This window comes from Oncorhynchus mykiss, chromosome 23 (genome assembly GCF_013265735.2).
Source record: "Oncorhynchus mykiss isolate Arlee chromosome 23, USDA_OmykA_1.1, whole genome shotgun sequence".
NCBI classification, from domain to species: Eukaryota; Metazoa; Chordata; class Actinopteri; order Salmoniformes; family Salmonidae; genus Oncorhynchus; species Oncorhynchus mykiss.
This window is the reverse complement of record NC_048587.1, coordinates 57748834-57769821: the sequence shown is the minus strand read 5'-3', so window position 1 is coordinate 57769821 and position 20988 is coordinate 57748834.

The following is a 20988-nucleotide window of genomic DNA, read 5'->3' as shown; positions in this document are numbered from 1 at the left end:
ACTTCATGGCTACGGACGTGAGTGCTACGGGTCTGTAGTCATTTAGACAGGTTGCCTTTGTATTCTTGGGCACTTGGACTATGGGGGTCTGCTTGAAACATGTTGGTATTACAGACTCAATCAGGGACATGTTGAAAGTGTCAGTGAAGACACCTGCCAGTTGGTCAGCACATGCCCTGAGCACACGTCCTGGTAATCCGCCTGGCCCCGCAGCCTTGTGTATGTTGACCTGTTTAAAGGTCTTACTCACGTCAGCTACGGAGAGCGTGATCACACAGTCGTCCGGAACAGCTAATGCTCTCAATTATGCCTCAGTGCTGCTTGCCTCAAAGCAAACATAGAAGTGTTTTTGCTCGTCTGGTAGGCTCGTGTCACTGGGCAGCTCGCGGCTGTGCTTCCCTTTGTAGTCTGTAATAGTTTGCAAGCCCTGCCACATAATACGAGCTTCGGAGCAGGTGTAGTAAGATTCAATCTTAGCCCTGTATTGACGCTTTGCCTGTTTGATGGTTTGTCGCTGGGCATAGCAGGATTTCTTGTAAGCTTCTGGGTTAGAGTCCCGCACATTGAAAGTGGCAGCTCTACCCTTTAGCTCAGTGTGAATGTTGCCTGTAATCCATGGCTTCTTGTTGGGATGTGTACATACAGTCACTGTGGGGACGACGTCCTCGATGCACTTATTGATAAAGCCAGTGACTGATGTGGTGTTCTCCTAAATGCCATCGGAAGAATCCCAGAACATGTTCCAGTCTGTGATAGCAAAACAGTCGTGTAGTTTAGCATCTGCTTCATCTGACCACTTCATTTGACCACGCATGTGTGGTTCCCACCGTGAAGCATGGAGCATGGAGGAGGAGGTGTTGGGGTGCTTTAATGGTGACACTGTCAGTGATTTATTTTGATTTCAAGGCACACTTAACCAGCACGGATACCACAACATTTTGCAGCGATACGCCATCCCATCTGGTTTGCACTTAGTGGGACTATCATTTGTTTTCAACAGGACAATGACCCAAAACACACCACCAGGCTATTTGACCAAGACGAGTGATGGAGTGCTGCATCAGATGACGTGGCCTCCACAATCACCCGACCTCAACCCAATTGAGATGGTTTGGGATGAGTTGGATCGCAGAGTGAAGGAAAAGCAGCCAACAAGTGATCAGCATATGTGGGAACTTTTTCAAGACTGTTGGAAAAGCATCCCTCATGAACCTGGTTGAGAGAATGCCAAGTGTATGCAATGCTGTCGTCAAGGCAATGGGTAGCTGCTATTTTTTTTGTTTACTATAAGATTAATAACATTCCACCCATGAGGCCACTAGGTCATTTGACTTTAGGAAAGGGCTACAGAAAATGATGCATCGTAATCTGCTGTGGAAAATTGGAAGACACCGAGTCTGTGCAATGGTCTGAATCAGGTGGTTTCACATGCAGATGTATGATCTTCATTGGTGCTAGTTTGCTACAGCAGGAAAATAATCCTGCAGCAAAAGGAAATTTAAATTATTATGTGGATTATAATTCATAGATTTTGTTTGAAATTTGTTTGTAATTTGACAGCAAATTAAGTCTGACATTATAAAGTGGAAATTACAAACTTTAGAAGCCTTTTTAGCCTTCAATAGAACGTTTGCATTTCCTGCAAGAAAAGAGTGATCAAATGAATATCCTACATCTGTAGCATAATACAATGCTTTAGGCCCAATTCCCTATGTAGTGCACTATATTTGATAGGATGTTTGATAGGGCTCTGGTAAAAAGTATTGCACTATAGGGAATAGGGTGCCATTGGGGATGCAGACTCTCTCACAAGGAAGCTGAGTAGTACTCATTCTCACACTCAGTGTATGTAGTTGATTCTGAGGGTTTAACATTTCATGTAAGGTATATAGAGTCTTGTGTGTGTGTGTGTGTGTGTGTGTGTGTGTGTGTGTGTGTGTGTGTGTGTGTGTGTGTGTGTGTGTGTGTGTGTGTGTGTGTGTGTGTGTTTGTGTGTGGTTAATTCTGAGTGTTTACCATTTCATGCATGGCTGTTTACATGAGGCAGGTCCAGATGGAGGAAAGCATGCTTAAAACAAGATGAAAAGCACAACAACCCTGCTTTAAGATGCAAGGTTGGATCTCGAGAACACACATATACATGGACACACACGTACACACACACACACACAGGCAAAATAAGCCATATAAAATGTTGGATCTGGATTGCACCTCTCATTCCATAGCTAACCTGGAAGAGGAGAGCTGGAAGAGGAGAGCTGGAAAATGAGAGCTGGAAGAAGAGAGCTGGAAGAGGAGAGCTGGAAGAAGAGAGCTGGAAGAAGAGAGCTGGAAGAAGAGAGTTAGAAGAGGAGAGCTGGAGGAGGAGAGCTGGAAGAGGAGAGCTAGAAGAAGAGAGCTGGATGAAGAGAGCTGGAGGAACAATGCTTGAAAATTATTGTTTTGTTTTTCATGCTGCCTCCCTATAGCTTGTTGTTTGTTTTCATGCTGCCTCCCTTTTGGTTGCTGTTTGTTTTCATGCTGCCTCCCTATAAAGTGTTATTTGTTTTTCATGCTGACTCCCTATAGAGTGTTGTTTGTTTTTCACGCTGACTCCCTATAGAGTGTTGTTTGTTTTTCACGCTGACTCCCTATAGAGTGTTGTTTGTTTTTCATGCTGACTCCCTATAGCGTGTTGTTTGTTTTTCACGCTGACTCCCTATAGTGTGTTGTTTGTTTTTCACGCTGACTCCCTATAGAGTGTTGTTTGTTTTTCAAGCTGACTCCCAATAGAGTGTTGTTTGTTTTTCATGCTGACTCCCTATAGCGTGTTGTTTGTTTTTCATGCTGACTCCCTATAGAGTGTTGTTTGTTTTTCATGCTGAATCCCTGTTTGTTTTTCATGCTGACTCCCTATAGCGTGTTGTTTGTTTTTCATGCTGTCTCCCTATAGAGTGTTGTTTGTTTTTCATGCTGAATCCCTGTTTGTTTTTCACGCTGACTCCCTATAGAGTGTTGTTTGTTTTACATGCTGACTCCCTATAGAGTGTTGTTTTGTTTTTCATGCTGAATCCCTGTTTGTTTTACATGCTGACTCCCTATAGAGTGTTGTTTGTTTTTCATGCTGAATCCCTGTTTGTTTTACATGCTGACTCCCTATAGCGTGTTGTTTGTTTTTCATGCTGACTCCCTATAGAGTGTTGTTTGTTTTTCATGCTGAATCCCTGTTTGTTTTTCATGCTGACTCCCTATAGTGTGTTGTTTGTTTTTCATGCTGTCTCCCTATAGAGTGTTGTTTGTTTTTCATGCTGAATCCCTGTTTGTTTTTCACGCTGACTCCCTATAGAGTGTTGTTTGTTTTACATGCTGACTCCCTATAGAGTGTTGTTTTGTTTTTCATGCTGCCTCCCTATAGCCTGTTGTTTGTTTTTAATGCTTTTTCCCAATAGCATGTTGTTTGTTTTTCACGCTGACTCCCTAAAGAGTGTGTTTGTTTTTAACGCTTTTTCCCAATAGCATGTTGTTTGTTTTCATGCTGCCTCCATATAGAGTGTGTTCTCTTTTTGTTTGTCTTTTTAAGAGTGTATATTTTTGTCTTGTCCAATTATTCCAAATTGTGGAAGTAAATTGTCAAATAGTTGATACATTACTATAAGCCACTTAATGTCTCCGTGGTAACTATTGCCTTGAACTACATAACGAAACATCATGTTGTACAATAAAGAGGAAAACAATATCAGCATTTATCTGGAATGTTTCTAGGCACCACTTTTCTGTTGGAATGTACTGGACTGTTGTTATGGGCCAACCATGCTAATCAGAATGATGTATATGAAACCAACATCAAAGTACAGAGCATTCAGAAAGTATTCAAATGATATAGCCCTCGACTATATTAGTCACAACTTAACGTTCTTTGTGCAGCTTCAACAAAGTTGGAAATTGTTGCGCCTCCGTCTGTAATTTTCTTCCCGCATGTTTTGCAAGTTGCAATCCGTTTTTTTGTTGATACAGCGTCGTCATTATATGCGAAAATAATACGTCTTTCCAAGGGCTCCATCTGAATTCACCCACCGACGTTCCTCTGCACTGCCACACACAACTTTTTCTCAGCTGGCACAATTTGATTGGCAAACGCTGTCTGGTTTTGACCCTTTGATCTCGTGTGACAGTGGAATTCAGAGAAGTTACTGTACTAGGTTACCTTATAAGGTAAGTTTATTTCTGCACATATACATTGACGTAGATGATCACACCATCAGGGAGTGATCATAGGTATATAAATCACCTGCGCCCTTTGCTTGTTTGCAGAACTTACTCTGAGACATGCATGCTGTTTCCATTGTTAATTTCTGCCTGCAATTGCATTAATAAAGGTTTGATTGATTTACTTTAAGAAGATATTGTCTGACTGCTGATTTCACCAATAAGTCAGTGATTGACAAGGAACAAGGAACCTACCCAGACAGAATGACGGAGGCCATTGTGTTCTTAGGGACCTTTATTGCTGCATACATTTTTTGGTAGCCTTCCCCAGACCTGTGCCTCGAAACAATCCTGCTTCAGAGCGCTACGGACAATTCCTTCGAACTTGTGGCTTGGTTTTTGCTCTCACATGCACTGTCAACAGTGGGACCTTATATAGACAGATGTGTGCCTTTACAAATCATGTCCAATCAGTTGAATGTACCACAGTTGGACCAATCAAGTTGTAGAAACATCTCAAGGATGATCAAGGAAACAGGATGCACCTGAGCTCAATTTCAAGTCGCATAGCAAAGGGTCTGAATACTTATATAATATGGTATTTCTGTTTTTTATTCTTAATACATTTACAGAAAATTCTAAAAATCTGATTTTGGTTTATCATTATGGGGTGAGGATTTGTATTTATTTAATCCATTTTAGAATGAGGCTGTACGTGGAAAAAGGGAATGGGTCTGAATACTTTGGTACATCGTGCCTTAGCCTCAGTCACCCACTTCAAGTGGGGCTCCTTACAATTCCATGAGCCTCATTTACACTTTGCGTGACACAAAGAATGTGTCTCAAATGGCACCCTATTCCCTATATAGTGGACTCCTTTTGAACAGGGCCCGTGGGGCACAGGGTGGCATTTAGGACTGCAATATTGCACAGCTGTCTCGGTGGCCTACCTTCATTGCACTTAACTTATATGTTTTAAGTTAATAATTTTTATGTTCACCAAGTCATCAACCACAGAATTTTATCAGCAATAAGTCAACTTGATGGAAACACATTTCTGGTGGGAAAATGCACTTATTGCTTTTATGCAGCTTTTTGAATATTCACATTAAAATCTATGCCAAGGCACAATGAAGCTGTTCTGGCGGCTCGTGGTGGCCCAACGCCCTATTAAGACATGATTATGGTGTTTCCTTTATTTTGACAGTTAAGTATATTTTAAATGTTTTGTTCACCTACAATCTAACGACAAAACTTGCCATATTTCCTCATCTCGTTCTGACTGCCCTCCCCTTTCCCTTCTAACTTCAAGTTGGTTTAGTGAATAAAAAGTGAATAAAAATAGTAATACAAATAAAAGCTCAATTAAATCATTTTGCAGAATTAATAATGGATAGATTTTAGTATTTTTACAAATAGTTACATAGTCTACATGGAAATAACAGTCATGATCCAAGCATTTTTACCTGTCGAAAGCTAGCTTATTAGCATTAGCCATCTCTTATGCTGAGGGAGAGTAGTGACAGGCGTTAGGCTGAGTGATTACATCGACATCTAACCGGTGCTGTAGGAGTGGGGGAAGGGTAAAGAGAATCTTGACCAATCACAGCAGGCAGAGCGTCACTCCAGGAGCTTTTTGCAGTACCTGCTACTCCCTAGCGCAGTATATAACATTGTTTATTTTAGTCATAAAAATGTGTCAGTAAATCATTTTCACCATCAGAAGGTTCAGGGCTGGACCAAAAACATCTGGGACTGAAGCCCGGAAGTCCAGGCCTTTCAATGCCACTGAGTAGAACCATGTCTACATCCCAAATGGCATCCTGAGTAGAACCATGTCTACATCCCAAATGGCATCCTGAGTAGAACCATGTCTACATCCCAAATGGCATCCTGAGTAGAACCATATCTACATCCCAAATGGCATCCTGAGTAGAACCATAAATCCCCCACAAACACACACAAACATAGTCCAGGTGTTGGCATGCAATCAAGAGACTGAAATGTAGAGGGTGTAAATCATTGGCACTGATTACAGCTTCTATTATTAGTTTAATGATACACTGAGCTCTGAAACATGGGCTGTGTTCCAAATGGCACCCTCCTCTTTATATAGGGCGCAAATTTTGATCAGGGACCATAAGACTCGGGTCAAAACTATTCCCTAGTATATAGGGAATAGGGTGCCATTTGGGACGCATTCACATTATGATGAGTCAGACTGAGAAATAATCTGAATCTAATAGTTGGAGATCTATTTATGTCAATTAAATAGCTCATCTGCCAAAAAAGACTACTGACTATTAACTAGTGACTACTGAATAGTGACTAGTGACTACTGAATACTAACTAATACTACTGAAAACTGACTACTAACTAGTGACTAGTGAATACTGACTAGTGCTAGTGACTAGTGAATACTGACTAGTGACTAGTGAAAACTGACTAGTGCTAGTTACTAGTGAATACTGACTAGTGACTAGTTACTGCTGAATACTGACTATTAACCACTGACAAGTGAATGTTGACTACTGAATACTGACTAGTGCTAGTAACTAGTGACTGATGACAACTGACTAGTGAAAACTGACTACTGAATACAGACTAGTGACTACTGAATACTGACTACTGACTAGTGACCAATGACTAGTGACTACTGACTACTGACTAATGACTAGTGCTAGTGACTAGTGACTAGTGGCTACTGACTAATGACTAGTTACTACTAACTGGTGACTACTGAATACTGACTAGTGGCTACTGACTAATGACTAGTTACTACTTACTGGTGACTACTGAATACTGACTAGTGGCTACTGACTAATGACTAGTTACTACTAACTGGTGACTACTGAATGCTGACTAGTGGCAACTGACAAATGACTAGTTACTACTAACTGGTGACTACTGAATACTGACTAGTGCTAGTGGCTACTGACTAATGACTAGTTACTACTAACTGGTGACTACTGAATACTGACTAGTGCTAGTGACTAGTGGCTACTGACTAATGACTAGTTACTACTAACTGGTGACTAGTGACTACAGAATACTGACTACTGATTACTGACTAGTGACCACTGACTAGTGACTACTGACTAATGACTAGTGACTACTGAATACTGACTACTGATTACTGACTAGTGACCACTGACTAGTGACTACTGACTAATGACTAGTGCTAGTGAATAGTGGATACTGACTAATGACTAGTTAGTCCTAACTGGTGACTACTGAATACTGACTAGTAGCTACAGACTAATGACTAGTTACTACTAACTGGTGACTAGTGACTACTGAATACTGACTACTGATTACTGATTAGTGACCACTGACTAGTGACTACTAACCAATGACTAGTGCTAGTGACTAGTGGCTACTGATTAATGACTAGTTACTACTAAGTAGTGACTACTGACTAGTTACTACTAACTGGTGACTACTGAATACTGACTAGTGCTAGTGACTAGTGGCTACTGACTAATGACTAGTTACTACTAACTGGTGACTAGTGACTACCGAATACTGACTACTGATTACTGACTAGTGACCACTGACTAGTGACTACTGACTAATGACTAGTGACTACTGAATACTGACTACTGATTACTGACTAGTGACCACTGACTAGTGACTACTGACTAATGACTAGTGCTAGTGAATAGTGGATACTGACTAATGACTAGTTAGTCCTAACTGGTGACTACTGAATACTGACTAGTAGCTACAGACTAATGACTAGTTACTACTAACTGGTGACTAGTGACTACTGAATACTGACTACTGATTACTGACTAGTGACCACTGACTTGTGACTACTAACCAATGACTAGTGCTAGTGACTAGTGGCTACTGATTAATGACTAGTTACTACTAACTAGTGACTACTGAATACTGACTAGTGACTACTGACTAGTGGCTACTGACTACTGACTAGTTACTACTAACTGGTGACTACTGAATACTGACTAATGGCTACTGACTAATGACTAGTTACTACTAACAGGTGACTACTGAATACTGACTAGTGGCTACCGACTAATGACTAGTTACTACTAACTGGTGACTACTGAATACTGACTAGTGGCTACTGACTAATGACTAGTTACTACTAACTGGTGACTACTGAATACTGACTAGTGCTAGTGGCTAGTGAATACTGACTAGTTACTAGTGAATACTGACTACTGATTTCTGACTAGTGACCACTGACTAGTAACTACTGACTAATGACTAGTTACTACTAACTGGTGACTACTGAATACTGACTAGTGCTAGTGGCTAGTGAATACTGACTAGTTACTAGTGAATACTGACTACTGATTTCTGACTAGTGACCACTGACTAGTAACTACTGACTAATGACTAGTGCTAGTGACTAGTGGCTACTGACTAATGACTAGTTACTACTAACTGGTGACTACTGAATACTGACTAGTGACTACTGACTAGTGAATACTGACTAGTGCTAGTTACTAGTGAATACTGACTAGTGACTAGTTACTGGTGACCACTGACTGCTTTTGGTATTTTTAGTATTTTTATTAGGATTCCCTTTATTAGGATTCCGTACATCAGCTGATATCTCAAAGTGCTGTACAGAAACCCAGCCTAAAACCCCAAACAGCAAGCAATGCAGGTGTAGCAGCACAGTGGCTAGGAAAAACTCCCTAGAAAGGCCAAAACCTAGGAAGAAACCTAGAGAGGAACCAGGCTATGTGGAGTAGCCAGTCCTTTTCTGGCTGTGCCGGGTGGAGATTATAACAGAACATGGCCAAGATGTTCAAATGTTCAGAAATGACCAGCATGGTTAAATAATAATAATCACGGGCAGAACAGTTGAAACTGGAGCAGCAGCACGGCCAGGTGGACTGGGGACAGCAAGGAGTCATCATGTCAGGTAGTCCTGAGGCATGGTCCAAGGGTTCAGGTACTCCGAGAGAGAGAAAGAAAGAGAGAAAGAGAGAATTAGAGAGAGCATACTTAAATTCACAAAGGACACCGAATAGGACAGGAGAAGTACTCCAGATATAACAAACTGACCCTAGCCCCCCAACACATAAACTACTGCAGCATAAATACTGGAGGCTAAAACAGGAGGGGTCAGGAGACACTGTGGCCCCGTCCGATGACAACCCCCGAACAGGGCCAAACAGGAAGGATATAACCCCACCCACTTTGCCAAAGCACAGCCCCCACACCACTAGAGGGATATTTTCAACCACCAACTTACCATCCTGAGACAAGGCCGAGCATAGCCCACAAAGATCTCTGCCACGGCACAACCCAAGGGGGGCACCAACCCAGACAGGGAGATCACATCAGTGACTCAACCCACTCAAGTGACGCACCCCTCCTAGGGACGGTATGAAAGAGCCCTAGTAAGCCAGTGACTCAGAGAGGCAGAGAATCCCAGTGGAAAGAGGGGAACCAGCCAGGCAGAGACAGCAAGGGCGGTTCGTTGCTCCTGAGCCTTTCCGTTCACCTTCACACTCCTGGGCCAGATAACACTAAATCATACGACCCACTGAAGAGATGAGTCTTCAGTAAAGACTTAAAGGTTGAGACCGAGTTTGCGTCTCTCACATGGATAGGCAGACCATTCCATAAAAATGGAGCTCTATAGGAGAAAACCCTGCCTCCAGCTGTTTGCTTAGAAATTCTAGGGACAATTAGGAGGCCTGTGTCTTGTGACCGTAGCGTACGTGTAGGTATGTACGGCAGGACCAAATCAGAGAGACAGGTAGGAGCAAGCCCATGTTATGTTTTGTAGGTTAGCAGTAAAACCTTGAAATCAGCCCTTGCCTTGACAGGAAGCCAGTGTAGGGAGGCTAGCACTGGAGTAATATGATCCATTTTTGGAGTTCTGGTCGGGATTCTGGCAGCCGTATTTAGCACTAACTGAAGTTTATTTAGTGCTTTATCCGGGTAGCGGGAAAGTAGAGCATTGCAGTCTAACCTAGAAGTGACAAAAGCATGAATTAATTTTTCTGCATCCTTTTTGGACAGAAAGTTTCAGATTTTTGCCATGTTACGTAGATGGAAAAAAGCTATCCTTGAAACAGTCTTGATATGTTCTTCAAAAGAGAGCTCAGGGTCCAGAGTAATGCCGAGGTCCTTCGCAGTTTTATTTGAGACGACTGTACAACCATTAAGATTAATTGTCAGATTCAACAGAAGATCTCTTTGTTTCTTGGGACCTAGAACAAGCATCTCTGTTTTGTCCGAGTTTAAAAGTAGAAAGTTTGCAGCCATCCACTTCCTTATGTCTGAAACACATGCTTCTAGCGAGGGCAATTTGGGGGCACCATGTTTCATTGAAATGTACAGCTGTGTGTCATCCGCATAGCAGTGAAAGCTAACATTATGTTTTCGAATGACATCCCCAAGAGGTAAAATATATAGTGAAAACAATAGTGGTCCTAAAACGGAACCTTGAGGAACACCAAAATGTACAGTTGATTTGTCAGAGGACAAACCATTCACAGAGACAAACTGATATCTTTCCGACAGATAAGATCTAAACCAGGCCAGACCTTGTCTGTGTAGACCAATTTTGGTTTCCAATCTCTCCAAAAGAATGTAGTGATCGATGGTATCAAAAGCAGCACTAAGGTCTAGGAGCACGAGCACAGATGCAGAGCCTCGGTATAGATGCCATTAAAAGGTAATTTACCACCTTCACAAGTGCAGTCTCAGTGCTATGATGGGGTCTAAAACCAGACTGAAGCATTTCGTATACATTGTTTGTCTTCAGGAAGGCAGTGAGTTGCTGAGCAACAGCCTTTTCTAAAATGATTGAGAGGAATGGAAGATTCGATATAGGCCGCTAGTTTGTTATATTTTCTGGGTCAAGGTTTGGTTTTTTCAAGAGAGGCTTTATTACTGCCACTTTTAGTGAGTTTGGTACACATCCGGTGGATAGAGAGCCGTTTATTATGTTCAACATAGGAGGGCCAAGCACAGGAAGCAGCTCTTTCAGTAGTTTAGTTGGAATAGGGTCCAGTATGCAGCGTGAAGGTTTAGAGGCCATGATTATTTTCATCATTGTGTCAAGAGATATAGTACTAAAACACTTGAGTGTCTCTCTTGATCCTAGGTCCTGGCAGAGTTGTGCAGACTCAGGACAACTGAGCTTTGAAGGAATACGCAGATTTAAAGAGGAGTCCGTAATTTGCTTTCTAATAATCATGATCTTTTCCTCAAAGAAGTTCATGAATTTATTACTGCTGAAGTGAAAGCCATCCTCTCTTGGGGAATGCAGCTTTTTAGTTAGCTTTGCGACAGTATCAAAAAGGAATTTCGGATTGTTGTTATTTTCCTCAATTAAGTTGGAAAAATAGGATGATCGAGCAGCAGTAAGGGCTCTTCGATACTGCACGGTACATTCTTTCCAAGCTAGTCTGTAGACTTCCAGTTTGGTGTGGCGCCATTTCCGTTCCAATTTTCTGGAAGCTTGCTTCAGAGCTCGGGTTTTGGCTGTATACCAGGGAGCTAGTTTCTTATGATAAATGTTTTTAGTTTTCAGGGGTGCAACTGCATCTAGGGTATTGCGCAAGGTTAAATAGACTTCCTCAGTTAGGTGGTTGACTGATTTTTGTCCTCTGGCGTCCTTGGGTAGACAGAGGGAGTCTGGAAGGACATCAAGGAATCTTTGTGTTGTCTGTGAATTTATAGCACGACTTTTGATGTTCCTTGGTTGGGGTCTGAGCAGATTATTTGTTGCAATTGCAAACGTAATAAAATGGTGGTCCAATAGTCCACGATTATGAGGAAAAACATTAAGATCAACATTTTAGCTGTTGCCAATCTCTTCCTGGTGTCCATGCAAAACATGAAACATGACATAACCTGTCATAATACAGAACATTAACAGACAAGAACAGTTCAAGGATAGAACTACTGTACATCAAAACATGTTTTATTTATTTTTTAAAGTCAAACGTAGCTTACATACCAATTCAAACACGCAAACTATCTAGGTCAAATAGGGGAGAGGTGTTGTGCCGTGAGGTTTTGCTTTATCTGTTTTTTGATACCAGGTTTGCTGTTCATTTGAACAATATGAGATGGAAGGGAGTTTCATGCAGTAATGGCTCTATATTAAACTGTACACTTTCTTGAATTTGTCCTGGATTTGGGGACTGTGGAAAGACCCCTGGTGGCATTTCTGGTGGCGTAAGCATATGTTTCAGAGCTGTGTGTACGTTGACGATGCAAATAATTTGGTATTTCCAACACATGGTTTCTTATTTTTTTTAAAGTGATGCAGTCAGTGTCTCCTCAACTCTTAACCAAGAGATACTGGCATGGTTAGTATTTATATCAGCCCTCTGATTACAATGACGTGACGCTCTGTTCTGGGCCAGCTGCAGCTTAACTAGGTCTTTCCTTGCCGCACTGGACCGGACGACTAGACAATAAATAAGATTAGACAAAACTAGAGTCTGCAGAACGTGCTTTTTGGTGTTTCGTGTCAAAAAAGCCGACATCTCTTTATTATGGATAGACCTCTCCCTCTCTTTACAAACATTGAATCTATAGGTTTTGACCATGACAGTTTACAATCTAAGGCAACGCCAAGTAATTTAGTCTCCTCAACTTGTTCAACAGCCACACCATTCACTACAAGATTCACTACTAACTACTGACTACTAACTAATGACTACTCAATTCTGACTAGTTACTAGTGACTGCTGAATACTGACTACTGACTGCTGAATACTGACTACTGACCAGTGACTAGTGAAAGTTGAAGGTCGTTTCTGGAGCCATTGCTAACTAGTGTTCGTGCAATGACTGGACCTCCTTACAGGACCTCCTTATTTGCCTAATTTCGCACTAACAGTTTAATACTCCCCTGCTACTGTAAAATTGCAGAATCCTCATACTGAGACATCTTCTGAAACTGAAAACTGAATTTTTGTTTATAAAATAAGTGGATGCCTAATGGTATCTGTGCTAAATCATTCCTCTTTATATCCTCACTGCACCTACTCTTTAGTGTCCTCACTGATTCCTCCTCTGAAACAAGATGCCTACTGTACACTGTCCTCACTGAGTCCTCCTCTGAAACAAGATGCCTACTGTACACTGTCCTCACCGAGTCCTACTCTGAAACAAGATGCCTACTGTCCTCACTGAGTCCTCCTCTGAAACAAGATGCCTACTGTTTACTGTCCTCATTAAATCCTTCTCTGAAACAGGGGGCTTACTGTACACTGTCCTCACTGAGTCCTCCTCTGAAACAGGATGCCTACTGTACAATGTCCTGACTGAGGCCTCCTCTGAAACAAGATGCCTACTGTTTACTGTCCTCAATAAATCCTTCTCCGAAATAGGGTACCTACTGTTTACTATCCTCACTGAAATCTCCTCTGAAACAAGATGCACACCGTTTACTGTCCTCACTGAATTATCCTCTGAAACAGGATGCCTACTGTACACTGTCCTCACTGAATCCTCCCCTGAAACAGGGTGCCTAATGTGTACTGTCCTCACTGAATCCTCTTCTGAAACAGGATGTCTACTGTTTACTGTCCTCACTGAATCCTCTTCTGAAACAGGATGTCTACTGTTTACTGTCCTCACTGAATCCTCTTCTGAAACAGGATGTCTACTGTACACTGTCCTCACTGAATCCTCCTCTGAAACAAGGTGTCTACTGTACACTGTCCTCACTGAATCCTCCTCTGAAACAAGGTGTCTACTGTACACTGTCCTCACTGAATCCTCCTCTGAAACAGGGTGCCTGTACAGTATCTCTCTTTCCTCTTTTCACTCCAGTGTCTTTCATCCTCCTCACTGAGTCCTCACTGAGTCCTCCTCTGCACCCTGGTCCAGAGCCAGAATCTGAGCTTTCTCACATGGCAGCTTCTCTCTACTCTGATTTTTAGTAAATAAATAAACAGTCTTCCCCCGCCAAGCATAAACGGGCCAAATGAGGCAGATCAACTTCAAATAAAAATGGATAATACACATTAATGCACATTGGCAATTTTATAGCCAGAAGGTAGAGGTACATTATCTTAAATACCAAAAGGAAAGGGAAAACCTTACAATTATACCATGCTATTAAATCAAAGAGAAAAGGTTGAGGTATGGTATACAGTATGGTTCACATTAGGCATCTGCCCTCTGTATATTATGCTCCCAGAGTGTAGTTTAATCAGACACATGGGTCTTGGTCAGGAGATTATGGTGGTATACATTGCCGTCAATTTTAAATGTAGGAATTAGGATGGGAGATTATTTAGTTGGCATAGTCATTACTCATCTAGATCGGATGAACAAGAGAGCACAGCCTGAAGAAGTGAATTAATGTGTGTGTGTTCTGTTCACTGATTTTGTAAAAAAAACAGTCTAACATCACATTCACACCAACACAACAGATATACAGTCTAACATCACATTCACACCAACACAACAGATATACAGTCTAACATCACATTCACACCAACACAACCGATATACAGTCTAACATCACATTCACACCAACACAACAGATATACAGTCTAACATCACATTCACACCAACACAACAGATATACAGTCTAACATCACATTCACACCAACACAACAGATATACAGTCTAACATCACATTCACACCAACACAACAGATATACAGTCCAACATCATATTCACACCAACACAACATATATACAGTCTAACATCACATTCACACCAACACAACAGATAGACAGCCCAACATCACATTCACACCAACACAACAGATACACAGTCTAACATCACATTCACACCAACACAACAGATATACAGTCTAACATCACATTCACACCAACACAACAGATATAGTCTAACATCACATTCACACCAACACAACTCTCTCTCTCTCTCTCTCTCTCTCTCTCTCTCTCTCTCTCTCTCTCTAATGAGTGTTTGAGTGTTAATGAGCCTCTTCTCTAATGGATCACACAGGGTCAGAGGATGTAGTTGCTGACATTGACAGTCTTTCACTCACACACACACACACACACACACACACACACACACACACACACACACACACACACACACACACACACACACACACTGACAGACACAATCTTCTCTCTGGTGGATAAATGGTTCCTTGAACCAGTACATGGGTCATACAGTAAGGCTATGTCCCAAATGGCACCATATTCCCTGCATAGTCATTTGACTAGAGTTGTGTGAAAAGTAGTGCACTATATAAGGAATAGGGTACCATTTGGGACATACCCTGAGTCATGACACATCATGTCAGAGTGAAAGTCTGGAATGAATGCCTGAAAGTGACCTCCAACCACGAAAGCTCTTAACACTAAAATGACATCAACTAATGTAAATAGCAGCCAAGACCCTTGGGGCATCTACACTTTAAATGGAACTTTTCATGATGATGTTTAAAGTCACTTTCTCCCACTACAGCTCTTAATAAATGGCAATAGATGTTGACTCAGTCTTGGGGTGAGCCTGAAATGTCACTGCTTTAGACCAAAGACTGGTTCCAAGGCTCTGGTCAAAAGGAGTGCAGTATTAAGGAAATACTGAAGCACCCCAAGACTGAGTCAACATCTAGTGCCATTTAAGACCTGTAGTGGGTGAAAGTGACTTTAAACATCATCATGAAAAGTTTGGAGGTGTTATTAAAAAAAGTATAATCTGGAAACCCAGAACTAAAATCTAGTTGGGTGAGAAGCTCGAGTTCTGGGGGGAGACGCGATAGAAAATATACTAGACCGACTGATGAAGCAGGGCGGTAGCTCCACCCCCCTTTTGCTGCAAGTTGCTGGCAAGTCTATGGGTCAAATGTCCCCTCGCCTCCCGAATGAGAAAGATGCAAACACCAGTGAAATAGTGATGTCCAAATGATCAGTGATGGAAAAATCCACCCACCAGAACAAAGTTCCCCGTTAGTTGTGGCATCCCACAGTCTGTTGACGTGCTACGATACCAGTTATGTTACATGTGTCTGTTTACAAGAGATTTAAAAATGTCTCACATTCTTGCTCGGATGACAAACAGAGATTACAAAATATGTCACAGCTCTACAAAAATCATCACCTACCTACATTCCAAACACGAAAGTACACAAACACGCACATATACACACACACACAGAAACCCCACACACACTGGCAGAGGTCGCTTCTCTCTTTCTTCTCCCTCTGTATGTTTGTGTGTACAGATGAAGAACCTTAACTTGTGTCGGGTTTGCTAAAACAGGATGCTAATCCTCCAGCAACAAGAAATGTGAATTATCATGTAGAGTATTATTAATGGACATGATTGTAGGGATTGATACATTTTTCGCAGGGGAAAATCAAGTGTGACTTTTGAAAGTGAAAATTACAAACTTCAGAAAATGTTTTAAACCTGAAATACACAACAAGTTTTACATTCCCGTGCAACAGGGTGATCAAATTATGATCCTACATTTGCATGTGTGCCTGTGTGTATGTGTGTATGTGTGTATTGGTGTGTGTGTGTGTGTGTGTCTCCCTCTGTGTGTTCTCAGTTGTCACATATGTCTCATATACGTAAACAACAATTTAGGCCCAAAGAGACTCATCATCCATTATTTATAGGATTTGAATTAATAATGCCAGCTGAGACCAGTGATGTGTATAAACATGTGGTGATGTACGTCAATAATTATGTAAATATAAACTTTTGAATTTGCATGTCTATGGTTGACATACAGGAGAACACATACCATCAGCATGTATGTATGCTGATAATCAGTGATTGACGGGTTAATCATTTGTACATTGAGGCAGCTCAAGCTGATCCTGTGAACTGTGGAATGATTAGTGAGAGTAGCCTAAAGGAGAACACACACACTCCACAACTGTCATTTGTCCATTGTTATTTCAATTGCCGGTTTGATGTTTTTGAGTGTGTTTCAGTTTGGCAGGGATGATTTATTTTTCTTCCCATTACATTTTTTCAAAATCCAGACTTTGTGGCCACCCCATAAAAAAAAAAAAAAACGGCAGTAACCAATCAGTGATTCCTGCAACTCATCTCTGAGTTGCCATGGAAACACCCTGACTTTAAAAATAGAGGTGGAAGAGTATTGAAGGCTATGGGAGGGTAGGATGTTGCTTAATAGATATGGCTGGCTGAGGGGTGTCTGAGGGTGGTCTGGGGGTGTCTAGGGTGTCTTGGGGTGTTTGATGGGTGTCTGTGAGTGTCTGAAAGTGTCTGATGGGTGGTCTGAAGGTGTCTTAGGGGTGTCTGGGTGTGTCTGAGGGGTGTCTAAGTGGTGGTCTGGGGTGTCTGAGTGTGTCTGAGGGTTGTCTGGGAGTGTTTGAGGGGGGTCTGAGGGGTTTCTGGGGGTGTCTGAGGGGTGGTCTGGAGATGTCTGGTGGTGTCTGGGTGTGTCTGAGGGGTGTGTGATTGGTGGTCTGGGGTGACTGAGTGTGTCTGAGAGGTTTTTGAGGAGTGTCTGAGGGGTGTCTGAGGGGTGTCTGGGGGGATCTGAGGGGTGGTCTGGGGAGTGTCTGAGGGATGTCTGAAGGTAACTGGGAGTGTCTGGGTTTCTGAGGGGTGTCTAGGTTGTCTGGGGGGTGTTTGACGGTGTATGGCGGTGTCTGTGGGTGTCTGAGGGGAGGTCTGGAGGTGTCTGAGGGGTGTCTGATCTGGTCTAGTCTGTTTTTGAGTTTGAGGAACCACTCTGATGGCCCCTATGTTAATTTTTCTGGCATTAGAGTGGTAAAGAGCCCTTTATGGTGATGCTTTAGACCAGTGGTCCAACTGGTCCATCTCCAAGGCATTCCTAGTCAATCACCAAACATTTCTGTAAAAAAAACTATGATAAACCTTGCATTCCTATTTATTTGTATTTGTTTCGTGAAGTTGGCAGTATATGATCAGCAATCCTACTCTGAGATGCTTTATACATACGGCCCCTGAAGAGGGGAAATGAGAGGCTTTATACATATGGCCCCTGAAGAGGGGAAATGAGATGATTTATACATATGGCCCCTGAAGAGGGGAAATGAGATGCTTTATACATATGGCCCCTGAAGAGGGGAAATGAGAGGCTTTATACATATGGCCCCTGAAGAGGGGAAATGAGATGATTTATACATATGGCCCCTGAAGAGGGGAAATGAGAGGCTTTATACATATGGCCCCTGAAGAGGGGAAATGAGATGATTTATACATATGGCCCCTGAAGAGGGGAAATGAGATGATTTATACATATGGCCCCTGAAGAGGGGAAATGAGATGATTTATACATATGGCCCCTGAAGAGGGGAAATTAGATGATTTATACATATGGCCCCTGAAGAGGGGAAATGAGATGATTTATACATATGGCCCCTGAAGAGTGGAAATGAGAGGCTTTATACATATGGCCCCTGAAGAGGGGAAATGAGATGATTTATACATATGGCCCCTGAAGAGTGGAAATGAGAGGCTTTATACATATGGCCCCTGAAGAGTGACCATGAGATGATTTATACATACAGCCCCTGAAGAGTGACCATGAGATGCTTTACACGTATGGCCCCTGAAGAGGGACCATGTTAAAGTAAGAGAGATAGCTTGGACACCAAGTGGGCATAAAATACTGAGCCTGGATTCCAGGATCTCTCTGTGGTGTTACTGCCCCAGAGACAGGCTGCTGCTCCCCAGGGGAGCTAAGAGGGGAAGTTGTGTCTTGCTAGGTAAACACATTAGCAGACTGTGAAAATTGGCTTTGTCTGGTCTGAGCTGCACTGGCTACAGTACCTGGCCTCTGAACAGTATGATGCATCTCTTCTCTTGAATCTTGTAACCACTGCCTTACAATAGGATAAACAAAGTATTATGTGATCAATATTGCTTAAAGGGGCCAGCTGGGTCAATCTATTGACATAGCCACTTAGTTGATGTTTGAATTCTAGATTCTCATCTAAGGTAGCCATAGGGAGCTGTTGTATACTGGCTGACAAGATTACAATATCAAAACATCACAGCCAAAGCATTGTTGTGGAAGTAAAAACCCCAAATGACATAGCTGCCGATCTAAACCAATGCATAGGGTTGCAGAAATGTGACGAGCTCTGATAAGATTTATGTCAAGCTAGAACACAGTGAGAACTGGTCTGTTTAACAAAAAAAGTACCTTTTTATTCATATCTTGGCCCCTTAAATAAAGTGTTATGTCTCACTAGGGAGCGAGATAAGATGTATTGTCTGATCCAGACACATAATAGCCTATTTGTGATGCTACTATGCCATATGTCTTGACTACTGAAGCACTGCTTGGATGTAACTTTAGCCTCCGGCTGGAAATTGAACATTATTATGGCTAATATTATTTATTATACACTGAACAAAAATATAAATGCAACAGGTAAAGTGTTGGTTGCATGTTTCATGAGCTAAAATAAAAGATCCCATAAAAGTTCCATACTCACAAAAAGCTATTTCTCTCAAATGCTGTGCACACATTTGTTTATGTCCCTGTTAGTGAGAATTTCTCTGTTGTCAAGATAATCCATCTACCTGACAGGTGTGGCATAGCAAGAAGCTGATTAAACAGCATGATCATTACAAAGGTGCACCTTGTGCTGGGGACAACAAAAGGCCACTAAAATGTGTTTTGTCACACAACACAATGCCACATATGTCTCAAGTTTTGAGGGAGCGTCCAATTGGCATGTTGGCTGCAGAAAAGTCCACCAGAGCTGTTGCCAGACAATTGAATGTTCATTTCTCTACCATAAGCCACCTCCAACGTTGTTTTATAGAATTTAAACATACATCCAACCGGCCTCACAACCTCAGACCACATGTATGGCATCATGTTGGCGAGCTGTTTTATGATGTCAATGTTGTGAAAAGAGTACCCCATGGTGGCGGTGGAGTTATGGTATGGGCAGGCAGAAGCTATGGACAACAAACACAATTGCATTTTATTGATGGCAATTGGAATGCACAGAGATACCATGACCAGATCCTGAGACCCATTGTCGTGCCATCCATCCGCCGCCATCACCTCATGTTTCAGCATGATAATGCACAGCCCCGTTTCGCAAGGATCTGTACACAATTCCTTCCAGCTGAAAATGTTCCAGTTCTTCCATGGCCTGCACTCTCATCAGATATGTCATCAATTGAGCATGTTTTAGATGCTCGTGATCGACATGTACAACAGTGTGTTCCAGTTCCCACCAATATCCAGCAACTTTGCACAGTCATTGAAGACGAGTGGGACAACATTCCACAGGCCACAATCAACAGCCTGATCAACTCTATGCGAAGGAGATGTGCCGCGCTGCATGAGGCAAATGGTGATCACACCAGATACTGACTGGTTTTCGGATCCACGACCCCTACATTTAACGTATCTATCTGTGACCCACATATGCATATTCCCAGTCATCTGTATTCCCAGTCATCTGTATTCCCAGTCATGTGAAATCTATATATTCGGGCCTAATTAATTCATTTCAATTGACTGTTTTCCTTATATGAACTGTTGCATTTATATTTTTGATCAGTATTCATTACTACACACTACAGATGTGTTGTCTTGTCACGACTTCTGCCGAAGTCAGCCCCTCTCCTTGTTCGGGTGACGTTCGGCGATCGACGTCACCGGCTTTCTCGCCATCGCCGCTCCATGTTTCATATATCCATTTGTCTTGTCTAGTTTCCATACACACCTGGTTTACATTTCCCCAATGAAGCTTCTTGTATTTAACCCTCTGTTTCCCATCGTGTTGTGTGTAATTGTTTTCATGTTAGGTAGTGTTAGTTTACACGCTCTACTTTTATGTTCCGTTTTTTGAGCGTGTTTGTTTCATGTAGTGCTCTCGT